The sequence below is a fragment of the Zootoca vivipara genome, chromosome 13 (genome assembly GCF_965207765.1).
Source record: "Zootoca vivipara chromosome 13, rZooViv2.hap1.1, whole genome shotgun sequence".
Lineage (NCBI taxonomy): Eukaryota > Metazoa > Chordata > Lepidosauria > Squamata > Lacertidae > Zootoca > Zootoca vivipara.
The window spans coordinates 35,356,889-35,380,634 of NC_142596.1; the positions used below are offsets into that span (position 1 = coordinate 35,356,889).

The 23,746-nt window shown below is 48.3% G+C and overlaps 1 protein-coding gene across 1 annotated transcript in view; it reads left to right on the forward strand.

Annotated features, from left to right (window-relative positions):
• The first annotated feature begins 1,015 nt into the window (after window positions 1–1,015).
• Window positions 1,016–23,746, forward strand: part of SBK1 (SH3 domain binding kinase 1) — a 35,711-nt gene continuing 12,980 nt past the window's right edge. Inside the window, exon 1 of the mRNA XM_035131675.3 lies at window positions 1,016–1,579. The gene's annotated coding sequence lies outside the window, so the exon portion shown is untranslated. The remainder of the gene's footprint in view (window positions 1,580–23,746) is intronic.

The following is a 23,746-nucleotide window of genomic DNA, read 5'->3' on the forward strand; positions in this document are numbered from 1 at the left end:
CAGGGAAAGGTTGTCCATGGCTACTTCTACTTCCACCGTGGGAGCAACAGTCCCTCTGAATGCCAAGTTGCTGGGAATCACAAGTGGGGAGGCTGCTTTTGGGCTCAGGTCCTGTTTTCAAGCACAGGGGCGTCTGTGGTCCAAAAAGAGAAGAAGCAGAAGGGGGGAGGGAATGACTGGGTCCATCATTTAACAAGTGTACTAAAGAAGGGGGGGAGAGAGAAAGAGAGTATATGGAAGAGGCAAGAGAGTGGATGCGGCAACGCTTAAGGAGAATATTTTCCATATCAACAGAACAAAGGTCTGCCCGCCCCCCTTCCCAACTGTAGCCAAGAAAAATAAATATCAATTCAACACAAACACACACAGGTCAATCGCGAAGTAGGATTGTCAAAATGAAGGGGGAATGTTGCTGGCATTGACTAGCCTTTAACAGCTGCTGGAATTCAGATATAAAGAAAGTTCAGCTCGTTTGGTCCCTAGGTTTTCTCTTTAACCATGAGGACTAGCAACTTTGGACGACCCTTTCCTAGGCACATTTTCCCAAATCCAGCAGAGGGCAGTTTGCGTCTGTGCTGATATGTCTGAAACCTTCCCCACTCCACAAATTCCATAAGACCCTCTATGAGAAGTGTCACAACCCATTCTACCCGCACCCCAATTTCCTGCACCCATAATCCACTTCAGTTCCCCAAATATCAAAGCGGCATGTCCGGTATTTTTAAAAGGCTTTTTTCTTAATCCACCCCCCCCCGCGCCCGCCGCATTCACAAGTGAGACGCAAACGTGCGGAAGAAATCCCTTGGATTAACCCTGATCCTTAAACCCCGACGCTTCTTCCTTTGAACCTTTTGGCAGCCGCTCAAAGCGGTCGCAGCAGCTCGGGCTTGACCTAGAAAACAAGACAGAAATGGGTGAAAGGAAGAGCGGCGGAACCCGAGGCGCTTTAGGACCCGGCGGAGCCGCGGCGGCTTCGCCAAAGCAGGCAGAGCAAGCAGGCAGGCAGGCAGGCTGCACACACAGAGCGAAGCGCGGAAGCGCCGGGGAGACCCTGCCCGCTCTCCAGGCAGGCGAGGAGAAGATCCACACACAGACATTCATCACAGAGAGGCGCAGAACAAAAGGGAGCAGCCACAAGGCGGGCTCGCGGACCATCCATCCATCCATCCAGGCGGGGAAGGAGCGCGCAGCTGGGCTGGGTGGAAGGCATTGCTTCTTCCTCGCCACGATGCCTGCCTGCTCCGCGGGCTGCAAGCGGCGCTGGCGACCATGGGGCTGCAGCTGAAGGTAGCGGGCTGTCGCTGCTGCAGCCGCCGTCTCCGCCGGTGTTCGCCGCCCGTGCTGCAGAGCCGCTCCCGTCTCGCCCCAGGCGGTGGCCAACAGCAGCAGCAGCAACAACGGGCTGCGGCGCAGCAGTAAGGCGTCCGCGGCGGGCGGCGAGCCCCCTCGGGCGCCTGCCTTGATCGCGCCGCTCTCCCTGGGCCCGGCGCGATCCGGAGGGAGGAGCGAGCGAGCGGCAGCCCGCAACACAGCCGCCGCGTCTCCGAGGACATGAGGGCAAGAGCCCGCGCCCAGGCAGGTGGGTTCGGCTCTAGATTATTTGTGGGCTTGCATCTAAAGGAAAGAAGCAGGATTGGGGCATCGCGGGAAAGCAAAGGTGAATGTGATGTATGGGGGGGGGAGTCCGAAGCTCTAGACCCCTCCCCCCACGCTTGGAAGCGACTGTGGAGGGGTCTTGGTTTTGGGGGGTTGCATGCGTGTGGGGGGGACCAAGACAGGTGAGATGGAAAGGGGGGTTGTTGTTGGGGGAGAACTGGGTTCCTCTGGAGTGGGGTGGGTCTCCCTCTTGCATAGATGCAAGGGGAGGGGAGTAGTTTGGGGAGGGGGCGCGTATGATTGGGGTGGGGGGTTAGGAGCAAGCGCGAGGAGGAAGACGTCTATCTCCCCCTCCCCCTTCGGGTTGGGAGAGGTGACTCGGGTGCTAGAGTGGGGGAGGGGCGCGGTGGGGAGGGAGGGGAGAGGAGAGCGCCAGCCAGGCGAGGTTTCGCTTGGGCGCCTTTAACACAAAGCGCCGCTGAGAACAATGAAGTCCCCCCCCCAATCCCGTGCGCCGCCCCTCCTCTCATTGCTACTTTCCACCTGCAGCGGCAGGAAAGGCGATGCCGGGATCATCCCCGCTGCAACCCAGGCAGGGATGGCGAGAGCAGGCGGGCAAGGTGCGGGTGTGGGGAGGTGGTGATTCTTCTAGCGCAAGGTCAGCATGTACTTTGTGAACACCCCACCAGCACCACCGCACACTCGCTATTTAAGTGCAAAAGTGTGTGCGTGTGCATGTATGGGGAAGAGGTTGGATCTCTCCGGAGAAAGCACACTACACACCCCTAGCTTAATATGGGGCTGGGGCTCTTTTAAGGAGGGGCTCAGCTTGTATAGTCTGCACTGCTTGGAAAACACCCCCTTCCCTCCCGCCTCTACATACTATATTGAGCGTCTGTAATGCAGGACAACAACGACAACCCCCTTCTCATTTGCGCTCTCTCTCTCTCTCTCTCTCTCTCTCTCTCTCTCTCTCTCTCTCACACACACACACACACACACACACACACACACACACACACACACACACACAGCTCGGGGATCTGCAGAAGGTAAGCCCCCTAACCAGCATTTCCCTGCGCGTGCACCAGTACACATGCATGCATTTCATGCACATGGCTTTGTCTGGCATGCACCTTCTTCCTCCCCCCCCCCGCCCCCCCCCGAGATGGCAATGCAATGTGGGTGGTGGGGCGGGAACCAAGGCTTTCTTTTTCTCAATGGGCTCTTGAGAAGCCTCCCTGTTGTGTTCTGCCCATTCCAATCCCACCTGTTTGGGGTCATTGCTGAAGCAGACAGGGAGTGGCCAGTGTGTTGTTGGATGGATGGAGATTTTGGTTCTGTAGCATCCTTTTCACCAGATCCCTCTCCCTCTCTGAATATGCAGAAGGGCCTGTAAGGAGAGGTGATGCTAATTTGAGATGTAAAACACCCCCCTTGGTTACTCTCTGCCTTTATTGTGGAGCGTTTGTTTGTTCATAGGAAGGTGCCATAGATACACACAGAGTCAAACTGCTGGTCTACTTGGCTCAGTACGTCCAGAATTTCAGACAAGGGACTCTCCTCCCAGCCATACCTGGAGGTGCCGAGGACTGAACCTGGGACCATTGCAGGGAAAGAAGATGCTCTGTTCTGCTGGGCTGCACCCCCACTCTCCCCCCAAACCAGTGCTTTATTGCAATGGCTTTCTAACCATTTCCTGGGAAATAGCTCTGGAAGGTAGTTTGTCCATCATGCTCAGCCTTCTGCAATGCACAAAGGGGCATTGGATATGTCCTGGGTTTTCAGTGGGGAAATGATGAGGCCGGGAGGCCTGCCCAGAACCCTACATTGGCCTCCAGCAACCAGTTGCCCTCCAGATATTTTGGACTACAACTCCCAACATGCACTGGCTGGGGCTTGATGGGAGTTGTAGTCCAAAACCTCTGGAGGGTCCCTGGTTGCTGAAGGTTGCCCTCCATGAACTTGGTGTGCATCCTCAAACATGCCCCAGAATTCTCTGCAACCACAACAACATTCCTTCGCAGGCGGGTCTGGGAGAAAAGACTGTGGATCTCTCAAGGAAGAAAGTTTGGGGGGGGGCAAAGCCCAAGATTCATTTTTCTGGTGACCAAAAGGGCAGCGGCAGCTCCAGTGGTGCTGCTGGTGATGACCAGGCTGATAAGATGCAATCCTGTCCTGCAGTTTTTCTTCTGGTTCTTGTCTGCATGGACAGGTTTAGCTTGGATCTGGTGGAAGGGTAAGATCTGGGGACCCCCCACACCCACTTCCCATATTTTCAACCCATTTATGACGGCTTGGAGCACAGCATGGTGTCAGACAGAGCCATCTAGCGGTGCTGTTTGTTTGTCTTATGTCCACTAAGACCAGGGCCTTTTGTGTGGTGGCCCCTGCCCTTTGGAATGTGCTCCTGATTGACAGCAGGCAGGCACTAAAGTAGTGGCATTTAAGTGCCTGCTTAAAACTCATCTGTTCACCCAGGCTCTCTCTGAGGAGTGATCCAGCTTTGTATGAACTTGTGGTGCATTTTGCATATCTTTTATTAGTGTCATTTTATTGTTGATCTTCTGCTGTTCACCACTGTGATCCATTTTTTAAAATGTTGGCGGTATAGAAAATTTTGCAAATAAATTGTAATGGTGTTGTTGCGGCTACTCTTGAGTAAAGACGCCCAAGTCCGTGCTTGTCTTTAATGGTTTTATTGTACATAGTATTTACAGTGCAGAGATAGCAGAAAACATTACCTCCTAGTCACTCGCAGAATCCGGGAGTGGACGTTTCCTGTTTCGTGACCAGCATAAGAGCTTGGGCACCCCGAAACTCCTCCTCCCGAGCTTACATTTGGTGGTGCACCTTAATTTGGGCGCTGGACGGGGCTGCCTGTTCCCCTCCACCTCTTGGTCATGGTGGCGCAAAGGCTCTCCAACATCACTGAGCCTTGCCTCCTCCATACCGCTAACTTCCTCATTCCCCCCACCTGACCCACTGCTTTGGCTCTCACTGGGCAAAGAACTGGTCAACAGAATAGGGGGAGTTCCCTGTAGGAAGGTCCCCTAACATAAATGATAATAATAATACAGTTGAGAAGGGTTTTGCTCCTTTGAGGGAGCAAAACCAAGAAAGTACCTTGTGGTACCTTAAGGACAATATAGCCTAAGCTTCCGTAAACTAGAATCCGCCATCCAATTGCCTCTCGCAATGTGGACTGCACTCCCCAAAATGTTATGCCATAATAAAATCTGCCTCCATCACATGATGAGGGTCATAACCCAACTCATTCAGGTCCTCAGTAACCGTATCAAATTGGTTTTACCTGAAGCGTAGATTTGATAGGTTCTGAGGACACAAATGGGGCCCGTCCCTAGTCCTGGGGTCCGCAGTTCCTTCTCTACTTCAATTCCATGATGCATTATTATTGTTTTCTTCCTTTGGTTATTTGAACTCAACCGGGAGGTAGGTAGGTAGGCAGTTGTGTAGAGTTTTTCTTTCCAAATACGTTCAATGCCTGATGCTGTTTGGCCAATCCGAAAAAGATGAAGGGGACTGTGCCTGCCTCCCAGAATTCTTTGCTCTCCTGCCTCCATCACGTGGCGGGGGTTGCAAGGTGCTGCAAGATTTTGTGTGTTGTTTTAGCACAGTAGCAAAGCTCCAGGGCTCTTCTCCCCATTTCTTGGAGCTGCCAGAATCTTGGATTGGACTTCTCTTCCACTGTTTTCTCTGTGTGATAAATGGCTGTCGACTGCTTTCTGGTTCCAAAGAAAGAGGTGAATTCCCAGAAATGCTGGGATCCGTATATATTAGCTGTATGTTGTATCATTTGGTCGCTTCCAGACAACCTTTTTGGTTAAGCATTCCTCCTTATTGGTTTGCATAAAGTTTTCGGGGTGATGTCAGCTATTTACCAAGTCTTTATTTTGATTTGTTTGCACAGTGTTGCATCAAGCAAGTGTTATCCCACAATTTCCCACAATTTCCCTACCACTTTCCTTATTGCAAAATGACCAGTTGCGTGCATGGGGTGGGGTGGGGAAGGGCAGTTTGTTGTGCAAGAGCAGCAAATCAGCTTGAATTCCACATTTCCCGGAATGTGATTGCATCTCACCCCAAAATAGCAATGGTCAGAAGCACCATTTATCTATTTTTCCTCTGTGATCAGTGTTGTTGTTGTTGTAGTCGTTAGAGGGTTGGGCTAGCACCAGGGAGACCATGGTTCAAATCCCCACCCAGCCATGAAACTCACCGGGTGACAATGGATCAGTCACTGCCTCTCAGCTTAATTTACCTCACAGGACTGTTAGGGGGATTAAATGAAAATGGCGGGGGAACAACCATGTATACCACCTTGAGCTCCTTGGTGGAATATAAGTTGCAATCAGTAAAATAAATAGCCTAACGTCTTGGCCTATTGCAAGTTCCATCATTGATTATATTGATGTTGGTTAAGAGAAGTGGGTTTTTATAGCCTCGCTGTTTACTAAAAGGAGCTCTCGTTCTTAGACTTTGTCCGTCCAGCCATGTGTTGTCTGTGCAAGCTGGCAGCCTCTCCAAATTCTCAGGCTTAGCTCTTTTCCATCACCAGTTGACTGCCTTTGCAACTGGAGATAGTGGGGATTGAGCCTGGCGCCTTCTGCTTCACCCCTTCCTACTTTGATGCTGGCAAAGTTATGAACCTAAGAAGACCCTGGCTTCTGGATCTGGCCAAAGGCCCACCTTGTCCATCATCATGTTCTCATCAGTGGTCAACCAGAAGCCTCAGTGGGAAGCCGATCAGCAGAACCTGGTTGCAACAGCACTTTCCCCTCTTGTGATTTGCAGCAACTGGCATCCAGAGGGATGCTGCCTCTAATTGTGGAAAGAGAACATCGTTTTCATGGCTAGTAGTCATGATCCTGAATAAATTTTATCTGATCCTCTTCTAAAGCCATCCAAGTTAGTAGTCATCCCTAGTCTACATCTAGTGGGAGCAAAGTTATGATTTTAATTGTGCATTGTGTTGTGAAGTCCATCCTTTTGTCTGTGCTAAATCTTCAGCTTCTTTGGATAACCCCGGTGGGTTCCAGTATTATGAGCGAGGAATGAAACCGTCCCTCTGTCCACACCCATTTTATACACCTCTAGGTTGGCATAGTGCTGGCTTCTTTGGCTCTTCTGCAAGTCGAGACATTATGCCGCACCCGTTTATAGACTGTGGTTAAAGGTAAAGGTAAAGGGACCCCTAACCATTAGGTCCAGTCGTGACCGACTCTGGGGTTGCGGCGCTCATCTCGCATTATTGGCTGAGGGAGCCGGCATACGGCTTCCAGGTCACGTGGCTAGCCATGACAAAGCCGCTTCTGGCGAACCAGAGCAAGACACGGAAACGCCGTTTACCTTCCCGCTTGGAGCGGTACCTATTTATCTACTTGCACTTTGACGTGCTTTCGAACTGCTAGGTTGACAGGAGCTGGGACCGAGCAACGGGAGCTCACCCCGTCGCAGGTATTCGAACCGCCGACCTTCTGATCAGCAAGTGACCGCAAAGAACACAAAGAGAGCCAAAGGTCATAGGCCACTGCGCTATTTGAACTCAAGGCGCACTCTGGGATGTCCTGCAGTCTTTCCAAGAGTACCCATTTCACAACAATGACCTGCTTGCGTGGCTGTGCGTATATGCTTTTTAAAAGGGGGGGGGGGCAGGAGAATCTTCAACTGGTATCAATTATGCAAATTCAGCACAAGAAGAGATCCCTCTTGTTTTGCATACATTATTCTGCAATTTCTCAATAGCATAAAGAACAGTTGTTGACCTCCATTACCAATGGCTTCATCCCTTATCATAATACTCTACTACAGCAAAGTTGCTGGTGAATTTAGGTAGGATGAGATTTTTCACCCCGGGTTAAGGGGCAGGGGAGGTGTCTGGGATTTGGCGACCCATTTGGGGTATTTAGTTGCAATTGCCAGATACCCAACATGGCTCTGAAGTCAGGCCCAACACCAGCAGTTACCCAGGGCGGGCATTAGGGTCACCCTGCCGTTTACCACCCCACTGCCCACCCACCCTCATGATTCATTTTAGCAGTGCTGCGGCTTTTGAATTGGAGTTTTATTGTTTTCATAGTTCTGTAGTCAAGGGGGATCTCTACCCCCACCCGGGGGAGTGGTGGTTTCAGCACTGTACCGGAACCCCCCCAAGTCTGGCACCAGCCCCATCTGAAGTGGAAGAGGATACAGGGCAACACAGATGCCTCAGCCCCAAAGATTTCACTGAACAGGTGCCCAGATCTAGGTGCCTCAGAGTCTACCTCTCTGCTCTGCCTGACCCAGCTCCTTCATGGCACAGGGGCAGAGCCGTAGCTAGCTGATCTTGCGCCCCTGGCAGAACTGTCCAGATTGCACCCCCTAGCCATGGACAAATTAGCTCTTCTTTCTGCCTCTCCTCCAGCCCCCCTCCCTCCACTCATTCAATTCACCCTCTATTTAATCTCGCTAGGTTAAATAGTGAGATTAACAGCAATAGTTAGAAAAGTCCCTAAGCAAAAATGGGAAAAGGAATGGAAATACGTAAAAGATTATCTTTGTAATGGAGGTATAGATTCCAGATGGGTGATCTGCTTCGATTAAGTTTGTACAAGTTTGTTGGATTTATTATGTATATAGGAAAAATTGAGACATGAGATAAGAAATTAGTTTCATAAGAGGAAAGCATAGTTGAATTTATTTGTAAATAGGGAACTGATATGGAATGCTGGGAAGTTTATTTTGTTTTATGTTTATGATTTTTTTCTGTTTTCTTTTTTCTTGATAAGTTTGTTTAATTTTGTATAATTTTGTATTTGCGTTGTGTTGTGTTGATTTTGTTGATTTATGTTGATTTGATTTATGTTGATTTGTATTTTATATTTGGTATTAAATAAAGATTTTTTTTAAAAAAAAATCACCCTCTATTTAAAACCTTTTCTTATGAGGCAATAATAATCAACATACCCAGCTCCCTAAGCCATTCCTCATATAAGGCATCGTTTCCAGGCCTTTGACCATTTTGGTTGCCCTCCTCTGGACACGTTCCAGCTTGTCAGTATCCTTCTTGAACTGTGGTGCCCAGAACTGGACACAGTGCTCCAGGGAGAATCCCAAGAGCCAGATAGAGAGACTGGGGGCTGCATTTGACTTGCAGACGTGAAGTTCCCTCACCCTGGCACCATTGGTATATGAATGCCTGCAGAAGTAGGGACCACTCTTCTGTACCTACCTAGCCCAGTTTCATTAAACACACACACACAATACAAAATGTGTGAATGTTGTTCTTGTGGTTTGTAAACCAGGAAGCAGCTATTTTTAAACTCAAATTCTATTCCCTAGAAATGTAACTATTTAGAAAGATCTGGTTGGAAGCCTGGCTTCTGGTTATCAGCTGGTCTCTTAAAGATAAGCATTAGCTGTTGCCAGTCACTTTTTGGTGTGTGCAGTCACAGGAAATTAGAGCATCCATCCACGCTTTCTGCCAGAGGAACAACATCTTCCACACTAAAATAAATGAAAGGTACCATTTTCTAAGAGCGTGGAAACCTGGAGTATTTAATACATGTGCGATCTGCATCGGGCTGATGCTATTGTAGAGAAACGAGGAATTCCAAAAGCAATTTGCCACACAATGTTACTATACTACAGGCCATTGAGTTCAAGGGGATCTATCCCCCGATAAGTGTGTATTGTTATTATTAGTTTAGTATTTATTAAACACAGTTGCTTTATTAACAAAGCCGCTCAAAGCGACTTACAATATTGTATTGGCTTTTCAAAGCCTTAATTGTGCTTGTAAAGCACACTAAGTGGACTGAATGTAAGAAGAGGTCTTGCGTTCTGGATCAGAACAAAGATCCGTCTTGGCCAAGCTTGGGGAACCTGTGACCTTGTAGGTGTTATTGGACTCCAAATTGCAGGAGTCCCAGCCTGCATGGCCTATCCTCAGGGATGATGGGAATTCAACTGTAGGCAATCATCAAGCAGAAGCCAACCAAAGGAATAAGAATTAAAAGTCCCATTCTGAAGAAGTGTGCATGCACATGAAAGCTCATACTAATGACAAACTTAGTTGGCCTCTAAGGTGCTGCTGGAAGGATTTTTTTTTAATTTTGTTTCGACTGCGTCAGACCAACACGGCTACCTACCTGTAACCATTCTGAACAGGAAGTCTTTATTGGTGAGATGGCCAGTCTGGGGAGGCGGAGTCAGGGCCTGGGAAACCTATTTCCTTGAAGATGCCCCAACCCAGAGCCCTGGTGTCTCACTTTGTGGGCAGCTCTGCTCACAGCTGGAAGCTCTTTGCTCTAGTCCAGGCGGCTCCTGGTGCCCTTTCAGGACTGTTTGTTCTCTCTATTTGTTTGACATGTCATAAAACAAGTTCTCCAGGTGTTGTGCAAAATCAGGTTCTAAGAAGAATGCAATAAATCTTAAAACAAAACCCAACCCAGCATAAAATCCAGAAACATAAAAGATCAGCACACTAAGTTACAACACAGACCACAGAGCCGGGCAAATACAGCCCAAAGTTGCATTTTCTCGAAGGGAAACCGATGCTAATTCTAGGAGTCCATTGTCTCCTTTCCCCCAGTGTCAGCTGTTGTGCAAGAGTTCTGAGCAAGGATGATCATGCACACATCCACAGTGGTACCTCGGGTTAACAACTTAATTCGTTCTGGAGGTCCGTTCTTAACCTGAAACTGTTCTTAGCCTGAGGTACCACTTTAGCTAATGGGGCCTTCCGCTGCCGCCTCGCCACCACCGCACCATTTCTGTTCTCACCCTGAAGCAAAGTTCTTAACCCGAGGTACTACCTCCGGGTTAGCGGAGTCTGTAACCTGAAGCGCCTGTAACCTGAAGCGCCTGTAACCCGAGGTACCACTGTATAAGGTACAATAGTATCATTTCCTGGGCAAAAGAAGCAGCCATGCTTTGGGTTTGCAGTCTCCATTAGAAGAGGCAAGTTACTTGCCCTCCAGGGCTTTTGGAACTTCAGGGCTCTGATTTCTGCCATTACCTGTCATTGCTTCTTTCAGCTCAGTTCTATTCAAAGTGAACTCAGCTATGGCGTCATGGTGAGGATGGGGATATACATTTATTTCAATCTGGAACCTAGCCCATACCAAGAGCTTAGGGTGGTTTGAGAAGGAAAGAGCGAAATTCACTGCAGAAGCTGAGCCTGCATTTGGATGTGGGGGAAATTGCCCTAGTTTTGCCAATTATAATGCTTCTGCTTCTGCCCCATTTCCTAATGCTTCTTTCACACTGCAGCAGCCTTTTGACCGATATAGTGGCATGTTGTGCCAAACTTCATTCACACCAGTGGGCATGGTGTGACACAACAATGAATATCATTGGACAACACTGATGCTTTCTGCGCAGATACCAACACACACTTTCTGCACATGCCTTCTTCTGTTCCCCCACGATCCCCACCCCATGAAAACAGCGGGAAAGAACTGTACGCTGATATATTGCCCCAAATTTTGTCACTTTGCTCCCATGATATTCCTGGTCAGGGGTGCTATACGTGGATTTATTGTGGAATCAAATAACATGGAAACGAGCCTTAACATGAACTATATTCCATTAGCTTTCCAGAAGTGGCTTTTGTTTTGTAAAAGCTCGAATATAGTGTGGAAATCAACAGAAATCTTGAGGAATAAACTGCTATGTGGATGCAGCCTGAACTGAATACAGAATCCCTGTTGGTGGAGCAGACTTGACCTTGGGTACAATCACACTGAGACTCTGGGTTTAGGAATATAAGAAAGCTAATATTAATTATTGCAAATACATGTTTAATAGGAAAGATCTGTAAATCTATATGGCTAAGGGGGAGATGCAATGAGCCATGCTTGCTCTTGCATCTCAAGAGACGAGAGCTCCAAGTTTGTCTCTGATTTCACAAGGGAGGCATAGAGAAAGAGGAGGAAGGCGAGGAGGAAAGTGAGGTCAGCAACCCTAGGAGTATCAATCTAACACTGAAGGAAGATCAGCAGGTCAACATGAGGACAGTCTAGGAAGCTTGGAGGTTCCTCTCTCTACCCTTTCTCATGTAGATGCATCGGCCCACGGTGCAAGCTGAGTTGCACCCTGATACTTCCAACACAGAACAACTTAAAAATTAGGTCAGTAATGTTGCATTGGTTGGGTGAACATGGGCGGGTCCAGCCCAAGTTTGGTTTGGAGATATAGAACCATCAGAAAGGAAAGCAGGAGGGGCTTTGAAGATGTCTATCAATGTTCTGGGTGACGAAACGTAGGTCAGTCATTCACCAACTTGGATAACGTTAAAAGAGAATCGGACAAATTCTTGGAAGATAAGGCTGTGATTGGCTATGTTCTACCTCAATGGCTGGAAGCAGCCATGCTTCTGGATTCCAGTTGCTGGGAGCCACAGGGAGGCTAGAGGGCTCCTGTGCTTGGGTCCTGCTTGAAAGTTCCCTGGGTGACCCTTGTGAGAACAGGGTGCTGGACTAGCAGGTATGTTATAAATCATATTCAGAGAGGTTGTGTTGATGTATGGAACTGAATCATGCCCCTCACCTCATATACTTCAGTAATATCTTTGGTTTTATTGCACTGCCAGAAACTCATTTTTAATTAGAGTGATATTTTGTGTTTTCTTCCATTTCGTTTGTATTTTTGCATCCTTGTTAAATATGAATAAGAATTAATTGAAAAAAATAAGATTCCCATCAGCAGTTAGCAGCATCTGAGTGGGACAGGAGAAAGCGCAGGAACATTGATCATCGGGTTGCAGACTTTCCTAATCATCATCATCATGTATTTATTTATACCCTGCCTTTTCTTCCTGACAGGACTTAATATAGCAAGGTCAATTGTATTTCTGTTTAAATTATGATCATTCTTTCTAAATTGCATGCAAATCTCTGCCTGCTTTCGCCCACTTTTTTTTAAACAGTTAGTAAGCAACCATTCCATTAATTAGTGAATCAGTCCCCCAAAGCTTTGGATCAGCTTTTGCCAACCTGGTGCATTCCAGATGTTTTGAACTGCAACTCCCAAGGGAGCTTTTTACTTGAAGCTCTTCTGCTCTGGTGTGTTATCCTGTAAAGGGGGATGAGGCAGAAAATACCAAAGCTGTTTTTCTCTCTCCCCCCCCCCCCCAGTGATGTGAGTGGAAGCTTATTAAATTGTATTACTTTTTGTAAGCTTCCTTCTCTTATCTCAACAAGGATATCTCTATCGAAGTTTGGTAGTTTGCAGATTCACTGAATTATAGCCCAGCCCTATGCATGTTTACTCCAAGATAAATGGCACTCAGCAGCAGTCAACTGAATTTTACTCAAAGTAAACCCATTGAAATTAATGGCCCTTAATAGCCATGTTCATTAGAATTTAGTAATGAACCATTTAGTATAATCAGTAAACCGGCCAGCTCAGCCCTTGCTAAATTGTTTAAAGGTAAAGGGACCCCTGACCATTAGGTCCAGTCATGACCAACTCGGGTTGCGTCGCTCATCTCGCATTATTGGCTGAGGGAGCCAGCGTACAGCTTCCAGGTCATGTGGCCAGCATGACAAAGCCGTTTCTGGTGAACAAGAACAGCACACGGAAACGCCATTTACCTTCCCGCTGTAGTGGTACCTATTTATCTACTTGCACTTTGACATGCTTTCGAACTGCTACCGTGTTTCCCCAAAAATAAGACACCATATTATATTTATTTTTCCTCAAAAAAAAACACTGGCTTATTTTCAGGGGATGTCTTATTTTTTTCCTCCTCCTCCTCCTGCCATGGCCGGCATTGCTGCTGTGCCTATCACTTATTTTGGGGGTATGGCTTATATTCCTTGAATGCCTAAAAATCCTGCTACAGCTTATTTTATTTTCGGAGAAACAGGGTAGGTTGGCAGGAGCTGGGACCAAGCAATGGGAGCTCACCCCGTTGCGGGGATTTGAACCACTGACCTTCTGATCGGCAAGCCCTAGGCTCTGTGGTTTAAAAAGCACAAGTCCCAACACCCACAAGGATGAAGGCAATGGAGCAATTCTCCAATGAAGAAAGGCTGCAGCGTTTGGGACTTTTTTTTAGCATAGAGAAACATTAAATAAGAGGTGACATGATAGAAGTTTATAAAATTATGCGTGGCATTGAGGAAGTGGATGAAGAAAAGCTTTTCTCCCTCTCTCGTGGCACTGGAACTTGTCGTCGTCCAGTGATGGTGAAGGCTGGAAGATTCAGGACAGATAAAAGAAAGTATTTCTTGATGCACCGCATAGTTCAGCTATGGAACTCACTCCCAGAGGAAGCTGTGATGCCCACCAACTTGAGATGGCTTTACAAGAGGATGGACAAATTCATGGAGGATAAGGATATCCATGGTAACTAGCCGTGATGACTATGTTCTGCCTTTATAATTGGAGGCAGTAATGCTTCCAATTAAGGGACGCAGGTGGCGCTGTGGGTTAAACCACAGAGCCTAGGGCTTGCTCATCAGAAGGTCGGCGGTTCGAATCCCCGCAACAGGGTGAGCTCCTGTTGCTCGGTCCCAGCTCCTGCCAACCTAGCAGTTCAAAAGCACGTCAAAGTGCAAGTAGATAAATAGGTACCGCTACAGCGGGAACGTAAACGGCGTTTCCGTGCGCTGCTCTGGTTCGCCAGAAGCCGCTTAGTCATGCTGACCTGGAAGCTGTACGCTGGCTCCCTTGGCCAATAACACGAGATGAGCGCCGCAACCCCAGAGTCGGTCACGACTGGACCTAATGGTCAGGGGCCCCTTTACCTTTACCTTTAATGCTTCCAATTTCCAGCTGCTGGAAGCCCCCAGGAAGGCAGAATGCTCTTGTGCTTGGGTCCTGCTTGCCAGTTTCCCACAGGTAACTGGTTGGCCACTCTGGGAACAGGATGTTGGCCTGATCCAGCAGCTTATGGTGACCAAATGATTCCCGGTTCAGATTTGGCTGTGGCTGGCGTATTAGACAAAGCTGGTAAACTGTCCTCCTAACCACTGAGAACACTTGAGTCCTAATCCCAAAGATATACCCAGCAGTATCTCAAAGTGTTGTGCACCTGCTGCAGCTTCACCCAGTGCAGGCAACTGTCCTACCCTCTGGACACAGGAATCATCTTCCCACAGAGACTTGTTCTTCCCGAGGTTCAAGCTCAGCTTGCAATATAATAGAAACCTCTATGAAAACAGAACAATTGCATATATAAAAACAGTTTAAAAGAACAACAGCACATACAGAAAATCAATTGAAATCCAATACAGTTCCCAGCTGGGATAAAGATCTCCGTTTAGGCTTGTTGAAAGAGGACCGTTTTTAGCAGCCTGCATTGGAAAAACAACCGAGAGATGCATAGGATCACGCGCACTGTAAATGTGTGGCACAGATGGGCCCATGTGTTCTAATCTTCTATGTCTTTATTCAAGAGTAATAATCCCCGCTGCATCAAAAGAAGTTTACTCCCGGTGTGTGTTTTAGGACTGAAGCTGTTGAGAGACTGAGGAGGCAGAGTTTAAGGGCTCATTTGCATGCTCATTTTCAGAATTGCCCAAATGCTGCGCTTCTCTAGACATAAATGCACTTTCCAGACCTTTATTGCTCAGATAATCCGCCAGCCTCCCAGCACTGCGCAATCCAGTCCTATTTTCTTCCTGTCGCAGTTTCATGACTGACTTAATTGGGTTTCCCTCAGTCTCTCAGTGCTAAACAATATACCTGCAAAATAGCAAGTGCGAATGGGTTTGTGTGCATGAGAACTGGGTAAAGTCTATATTTGACAGAGGTGGGATCAGCTTCCAGCCCCCTGGCAGCCCACCACCCTGCAGTTTTGATAGGAGAGATGGGAACTGCTGAAGCTTACAGAGTTCGTTGGTTAATTTCTCTTGATTGGAGTCCGCAGAGCTGGCTTCAGGTTTGAGGTTGCCCTTGGCAAAACTGCCCAGTGATGGGCTCCCTCCTTCATCCATGGGCCTACCTAGTGGTGTCAGGCAGCACTGAGCAATAGAACCCAGTCTCCATTTTAGTTACCAATGTTGCCCCAGAGCAGGCATAGGCAAACTCGGCCCTCCAGATGTTTTGGGACTACAACTCCCATGATCCTTAACTAACAGGACCAGTGGTCAGGGATAATGGGAATTGTAGTCCCAAAATGTCCCAAATCCCCTAGAGGATTGGGGGGGGGGGAATGTGAGAGTGATTTGGCCCAGCTGCGCAACACTGTTGAATTTTGGGCCAGCGATCTTTGTTTTTTAAAAGTGGGTAGTTTTAGCAATCCTTCTCCCCAAGGTTTGGAAACAGAGGGAGGGGGTCGCTTGGAAACTTAGGTATCAGGTATGTGCCAGTGCTTAGGGAATCTGGGTCCCTGGATCACATCACTGCCTGCAGGAGAAAAAAGATCCACCAGCTGTTCTATTTTGCTTTAAAGCAATCTATTGCAGAACATATTCACATTACCGTACACATATATCTAGGGGAGATACAACACTATTTTGGGGGAAGTGGGTGCGGGGCACAGATTGAAGATCTCTTTCAGAAGCAAAACAAAGCGCGCGCGGGGAGGGGGGAGGCATTTCCACTTTAGGGCCTGGATGACCCATGATTTTAATTAAAAGTGTTTTTAATTTCTATTGGTCGAGCTCTTTCCAGCCAGGGTTGACAAGCATCTAGAAAAAGAAAAAACACCAACCCCTCAAACCATGGAAATTGGCAATTTTTGAGCTGGACCAGTTGTGTGTAAAGCCTGGGCATTGGGGTGACTTGTCCCTGGTTTCTGCTGTGTTTTCAAGCACATTTCAATTGCTAAATTTTTAGGGCACTGTGTACAGTGGTACCTCTGGTTACGAACTTAATTTGTTCCGGAGGTCCGTTCTTAACCCGAAACCGTTCTTAACCTGAGGTACCACTTTAGCTAATGGGGCCTCCTGTTGCTGCCGCGCTACCAGTGCACGATTTCTGTTCTCATCCTGAGGTAAAGTTCTTAACCTGAGGGTACTACTTCTGGGTTAGCGGAGTTTGTATTCTTAAGTGTTTGTAACCCCAGGTGTTTGTAACCCGAGGTACCACTGTAGTACGGTACCTTGGTACCCAGGGCCAGTGTGCCGGATTCAGTGGAGCCCTTAGCACCAACCCTGGTCACTGAACTGGCTGGATGAGGAAGAGTGGTGGGGGCCACCCGCCCAAGAGCCCCCCAGGAAGGGCACAGAAGATGACGACTTAGATCCCAGATCCTGATGGTGGGACACTGAAGAGCTGTCTGCGAAAGAGACAAGCTGGGAGGTGCTAGAAGCAGGGGGTTTGAGCGGTCAAGGAGGGTCAGGGCCTTCCAGGACAAGGTTAGAGGCTGAGAGTCTCCGTGTGAGTGCAGACTCTGATAGAAAGAGAGGCTAGAGAGGGAACGGTGGGGCTAGTGTTCAGTTTCAGCAGCATCTCGGTTGGATTAAAATGAACGAGAGGACTCTACTGTGTTGTTATTTTCTGTTAAGAAAAAGCTAATTGCGTTCTGTGCCTCCCGTGTGTGTGGCATAGCTGCCAAGTCTCCCGTTTTCCCCGGGAAATCCCAGTTTTTCCAGCTGTTCCTAGCTGAAAAAATGGATTTTTTTTGTTTTTTCACGGTTTATTCTGGCGCAGCGGCCATTTTGGAATTGGGCGGAGCATGCTCAGAAGCGACTTTTGATGCTGCTCTGCCCAGTTCCAAAATGGCTGCAGTGCGACTTCTGGCACCGCTACTTCCGGTCTGCTATTTCCGGCCCGGTCCCTTATTTCTCTGACAGCAACTTGGCAGGTATGGTGTGTGGCTGCCCTGTGGATGACCTGGCTCTCTCGACAGCTCCTTGACACTCTGAATGTCTCAGAATGAATGCACTTTAAATAGCCCACCTAGTCTGATCTCACTGCAAACAGATCAGAACAATGCTCCACAGAAAGGAACCCTGGTGAGAGGGGAAATTGGTGGGAGTAAAGCTTGGACGTTGGCTTTTTGGGGGGGACATGGCTTCCAGGCCTCACCTCCACTACACCTGCTGCCAGTGTTCTTTTTGAATTTAATATCTGTTAGGCATGACGCGGGTGGCGCTGTGGGTTAAACCACAGAGCCTAGGGCTTGCTGATCAGAAGGTCGGCGGTTCAAATCCCCGTGACGGAGTGAGCTCCCGTTGCTTGGTCCCAGCTCCTGCCAACCTAGCAGTTCGAAAGCACGTCAAAGTGCAAGTAGATAAATAGGTACCGCTACAGCGGGAAGGTAAACGGCGTTTCCGTGTGCTGCTCTGGTTTGCCAGAAGCGGCTTTGTCATGCTGGCCACATGACCTGGAAGCTGTACGCTGGCTCCCTTGGCCAATAATGCGAGATGAGCGCGCAACCCCAGAGTCAGTCATGACTGGACCTAATGGTCAGGGGTCCCTTTACCTTTTAGGCATGTAAAAACAACAGTCTGTATTCGTCACATGCAGCACTGCTTCCGTTCCACCGCAGCTCGTCTTCTGCCCAAAACAATGCAATTTGTCTTGCAGCCTGCTGTGGTGAAATTACATAACTTACACAATTTATTGAATTAATCACGTCATTACATCATTCCATCCAATTCATTCCATTGCAAAGCAAACACAATGCAAATGGGAGGTGGCTGGGCACTATCAATGGCATATTGCTTGTTGACTGAAAGCAACAACAGCAAATACCGACCATATCCATTGGATTGATTGCCATTCTGGAAGTGGGACGAATAAGCGAACATTGGCAATTTCCACTCCTGTTTCCGTTTTTGCTGGAATTCTCGGATATCTCTGGTCTCTGCACAGCACCAGGGGACCTGGGAGCATAGCTGCCAAGTTTTCCCTTTTCTCGCGAGGAAGCCTATTCAGCATAAGGGAAAATCCCTTAAAAAAAGGGATAACTTGGCAGCTATGCCTGGGAGGGCAGTTTATGGCGATGATTTGCTCTGCCATGAAGGATTGGAGGCTATGAATGTAGGTCACTCTTGCTTAGATAGATTGCTTAGATTGATTGTAGGGAAGGGGGAAGGTGATGGATGGGGGAAAGGAAAGGTCAAGAAGGAAAACAAACACAGTCTGTGGCAGCAGGGTGGGAGGAGGAAGAGGAGTTGGTGGCAAAGCTTGGCATGAAGAACCATAGCTCAGTGATAGAGCGTCGGCTTTGCAGTACCTCCAAGTCAGGCTGAGAATGCCCTCCTGTGTGAAACTGGAGAGCTGCTGCCAGCCAGTGTTGGCAGTACTGAGCTAGATGGGCCAATGGCCTGACTCAGTATGCAGGAACTTTCCATGTTGATTCTAGGTTTTGAAAGAAGGGTGGTAGCTCAGTGTTCTAGCATTCACTTTGCAGGCAGAAAGCCCCTTGGTCCAACTTCCAGCACGGCTGAGAAAGGCTCCCTGTTTGAAATCCAGGAAAGCTACTGCCGGGTCATATAGGCAGTACTGATCTCAACGGACTAAATCAGCACAAGGCAGCTTCCTATGTTCCTATGTCTTTGGGCTTTAGCTCTGTGGTAGGGCATCCTCATTGCATGCTGAAAGTCCTGGGCTCATTTCCTGGCATCTCCAAATTGGGTTGGGAATGTTCCTCATTTGAAACCATGCAAAGGCACTGCCATTCACTGAGCTAGATGGGCTGGATATCGGCCACCCGCAAAGCTGGCGAGAAGGCAAAAGGGAAGAGATGCTGTGAGGGACAGAAGAGTTAACTGGCCATTGTTCCCAGCGGTGTGGCAGAGCTGGGTTTAGCTGAAGCCATCATTACAGCCAAACAGAGGGGATTTACTTTCAGGTGGGATGTTATGTTCGGTCGGCCATCAATGCGTTTGTAGAAAAGCAAGCAGAGGGGAGATGTAATTCCATCTGGCCATGCCTTGAGCTGAGGCTGGAGTCCCAGAGGCGACCCATCCGCGAGGCAGAGGGAGGCGGGCGCTTCTGGCAACGGGCTGTAGGGCCACAGCAGGGGGGTTAAGATGTCTGATCCCTGGGGACTTTCCCTGTGTTGCAACAAGCCCCACTGGAATGGAAGGGAGCTGTGCCATGTTGCTTGGTGGTGGTGGTGGGGGCATAAAGTCGTTAATTAGCTCTGGGACCAAGGCAGCATTTGGATTCTGCACCTCAGGTGGCAAAATTATGAATTAAATCGCTGTGTTCTGCAAAGGCAACACGGAGATGGAGGAGGAGGAGGAGGATGAAGCTGACGGCCATTGATTCCCCCTGGACTAGTTGTGCTTAAGGAGGCAGGCAGGAGGGGCCTGGCTGAGAGAAGGCTGAGCTTGGTGGGGCCGCTCCCCACTTGCCCTGGTTGACGAGCCACCATTGCCCTTGCAGAGCACATCTGCCTACAATTGCAGAGGGGTTGAACTAGATTACCCCTTGGGTCCCCCCCCCCAATTCTATGATTTGACCTAATTGCAAGCGACCCCCTATGCATCTCCATGTTCCAGTGTATCTGAAGAAGTGTGCGTGCACATGAAAGCTTATACCCAGAACAAACTTAGTTGGTCTCTGAGGTGCCACTGGACAATTTTTTAAAAAATGATTTATCCAGGGAGACCTAAGCCCAGGTAGTGCCACAGTTTTTGAAAATGCACGGTAAGGTTGCTACCCGAGGTAGACCACCAGTGATAATGGAGAGTCTTCGCTCCAGATATTTTATATTTTCCTGTGTTTAGGGTGTTTTTTCTTTACTGCAAGGGGATATATAGGTCCCAGGGCATGATCTGCAGGCATATGATTTTCTCTGGAGCAGGTTCAAAGGAGAGCCGCAATTATGGTTAGGGATATGAGGAATGGTCAGAAGAAGTGGGAATATTTGAGCTGGAAAAGACTGAAGTAGTAGCACACTTCAAATCCCCAGAAGACTGTCACGTACAAGAGAGCAATGACTCTGTTGAAGGGCTGTACATAGATGGTATATAACAACATATCGGTAGCAGTGATGATAATGATGGCAATAACATTAATAATATCATTAAATAATAAAGTGTAGAGGATCACCAAAGAAGAACTGTGTCAGAGAAGGGGTGGAGCCATATATGAATATACATAAACAGAACAGCAATAAAAAAAAATGTGGTGCAGCGATTAATATACAGTAAATAAACTGTAATAAATCATCACCGGCAGCCGGTGTTTGGCAGGGAGAATCCTGAAGGGGCTCAAGAATGAAGTGAGTGAGCTACCAACAAAGCAACATAAATTATCATTAAGCAGCGCTGGAGAAAAGTGAAGTCTGGAAGGCAGCCAGAAGCACATTGGGTGTTGGTTTGTTTTAAGAAGTTGCTGTGCAAAGACTGGGAATTCTGGAATCCCAGACAAGGGGAAAGGAGCAGAGAATGTGTGCAATAGGGTGGGCTTGCTTTTAGAGATTTGCAGAGAAAGAGGGCAGGGTTGAGGGGAAAGGGACGACAAGACACGTTGTCCTCTTTGCCTTTGAGGAGATGCCTTTCAATGAAGTCCGTTCAAAGGAGACTGGATAACTGGTAACCCTGGTAACAACTGGGCAAAAGGTGCAGGGTTGCCATGGTTTGGGATGAGCAGAGGCAGCAATGCACCCTGGGAAATTGGTATGCAGAATGCTTGGCCGTCTATAAGCAAAGGCTGCTGCGCTCCGTGAGATCCCTGGTACCCTGGGTACAGATAGCCGGCGTGCAAATTGAATGTGTTAACATGCCAGATGTGATGGGTGTAATAAACTGTGGCATTTCCCTTCAAATTAATTGCAAGGGAGGGGGCTTATCTCCTGTCCTTTCCCAGTTGTCACTTTTGCTTTGAATTCATGCCACTGAAGTTCCACGGAGAGGTGGTGAGATAAAAATGCAATAAGCAGCATAAAATCAGTTACATGTGAAGCAATATTCCCTCGGTGTGTGTCGAATAGGGTAGCCACTAGCACAGTGCAGAAAATGAGGTCACACGGTTGTGGTGCTACTCAAAGTAAAACCACTGAAATTAATGGATATGACTAGGTTCGATTTCAGTGGGTCAACTCGGAGTAGAATGAAGCTGTCTATCTAAAACAATATACCCTGGGTGTGTATCAAGTATGGTGGTTTCCTACACATCACCCAAAAAGGGTACACCGATTTTCAGCTTGATTGATTAAGAGTCACTTTATACCAGAACAAGCTCAAAGTGACCTACAGAATACAAATGACTGGCCCTACCATTAGATGGAGTGAGGCAGTTGCCTCAGGCAGCAAATCCTGGGCAGGCTTTCTCCCCTCAGGTGCTTGGAGGATGCAGTCCTGTTGCCTGTGTAGCATACCTGCCAAGTTCCTGCCTGAAAAATAAGGGATCAGACCGGAAGTAGCAGACCGGAAGTAGCGCTGCCGCCATTTGGGAACTGGGCGGAGCATGCTCAGAAGCGACTTTTGATGCTGCTCTGCCCTGTTCCAAAATGGCCACCACACCAGAAGTCGCGCTGCAGCCATTTCTGAGCCGCTTCTGAGCATGCTCCGCCCAGTTCCAAAATGGCCGCCACGCCAGAATAAACCGTGGGGGGGGGGGAAACAGTTTTTTCGGCTGGGAACAGCTGGAAAAATGGGGGTTTCCCGGGGAATACGGGAGACTTGGCAGCTATGCTGTGTAGATGTAAGATTTCAACTGCCCAGTTGGCCAGCTTCTGCAGATAGAATTGGAGGAGGCAGGGTTGCCATCCTGGCCTTTTCCTCATGAAATGTCTTGGGCCGGCTCTAGAGATAGTCGTAGAAGCAGGATATGACTAAAATATTTTATTTGCTGTTGGATCCTATTTTTTCTATGTTCTGCTAGTGGAAAGTGCCCTGGCAGTTGAAGAAACAAAAAAAAACAGTGCCTTTTTGAAACCAGCCATTCAGATAAGTGCCACTTTGAAAGGTTCAGACCGCCATCTTGATTCAAAATGGCACCCGATTGCAGCTAAACATAGATGAGAACCTGCTGCTTGATCTCCAGAACCGTTGTGCAAAATTTGGTGATGGTCTCTTAAGAGGTACCCAAATGCATGGGAAACAGACAAAGAACTTTCCAAAATGCACAGCGCTCTGTTTGTGTGTCAGTGTTGGTTTCCATGCTTATGATTCAGCCCCCATCATCTCCAGGCAATAAACTGCAGGCAGCAGTGATGGGAAGCTGTCTTTACCTGAGACCCCAGAGAGCCTCTGCAAGAAGCATTCCACTAGAGAGCCAGTTCTTTGCATGGAGCAGTGAAATCCTCCCTGTGGCCAGTGCGGTGAGAGGTATTCTGGAACCCTGGATTCAAGCAAAGTCAGCATTGTACGTTGGTTAAGGTGGGAGCCGGCTGCCTGCACTTTGTCAGAGTGACCCGGTTGCTATGCTCCTGTAATTATGAGTGGATGAGTTTTTATCCTCCTTCATTTCTAATCAGTTAATTAGCCACATCACCCTCTCCTCTTGCCTTGCCTGGTTTCAGCAGGGATGCCTCCCTCTGGCTGCTGCAAGCCAGAGCCTTGAATTTGCAGGACATGATATGGTCATCAGTAGCGTAGGAAGATGGGGGTGCTATCGCGGCTGCCTCCACAGGAGGCATGTCCCGCCCCCAAAACAAGTGCCCCGCCCCTGCGTGCTGCACGCCCCGCCCCCAGAAGGCAGCGCCCCTGCTCTCCGCCCCTGGTGGAGCATGAAGTTCCACCACTGGTGGTCATCAAGATTGATATTTTGTGGGGGTTCATTTGCATTTTTGTGGGTGGGTGGGTGGTGTAGATCAGCAATAAAAACACCGGTGTCTGTGAAGTTAACTCTTTATTCAAAGAAACCAAAACAGTGCAGGGCTATTGATCCCTGCAACTCTTCCCAGTAGGTCTTGCCCCAATGAGGCAGTTGTGAGGACTGAAGGTCCCTGCCTTCCCACAGCTGTCTAAGTCCCCTCCTCTTTAGGGTTCCGCCCCCCCCATCTGTGCGCAACCAATCTCTCCTCTGCTCTTTTCCTTTCTCTGCATATTCTGGGAGACAGAGGGGAAGGGAGCTGGTTGCAGCAGAAGGGAGAGACTCCCTGGATGCTTTGGCAGTAGGCCACATTCCTGTTCCCTGGCCTCCTCCTCTCCAGCCTCCACTTCAGCCTCAGAGTCTGGACGGCAATGTACAAGGATTACTACCAAAAGGAAATAAAGCAAAGATTTAAAATATACCTATAAAACAGCACGTCAAACAACGAATATAAGAAAGCCATAGAAGGCAGCCTCCC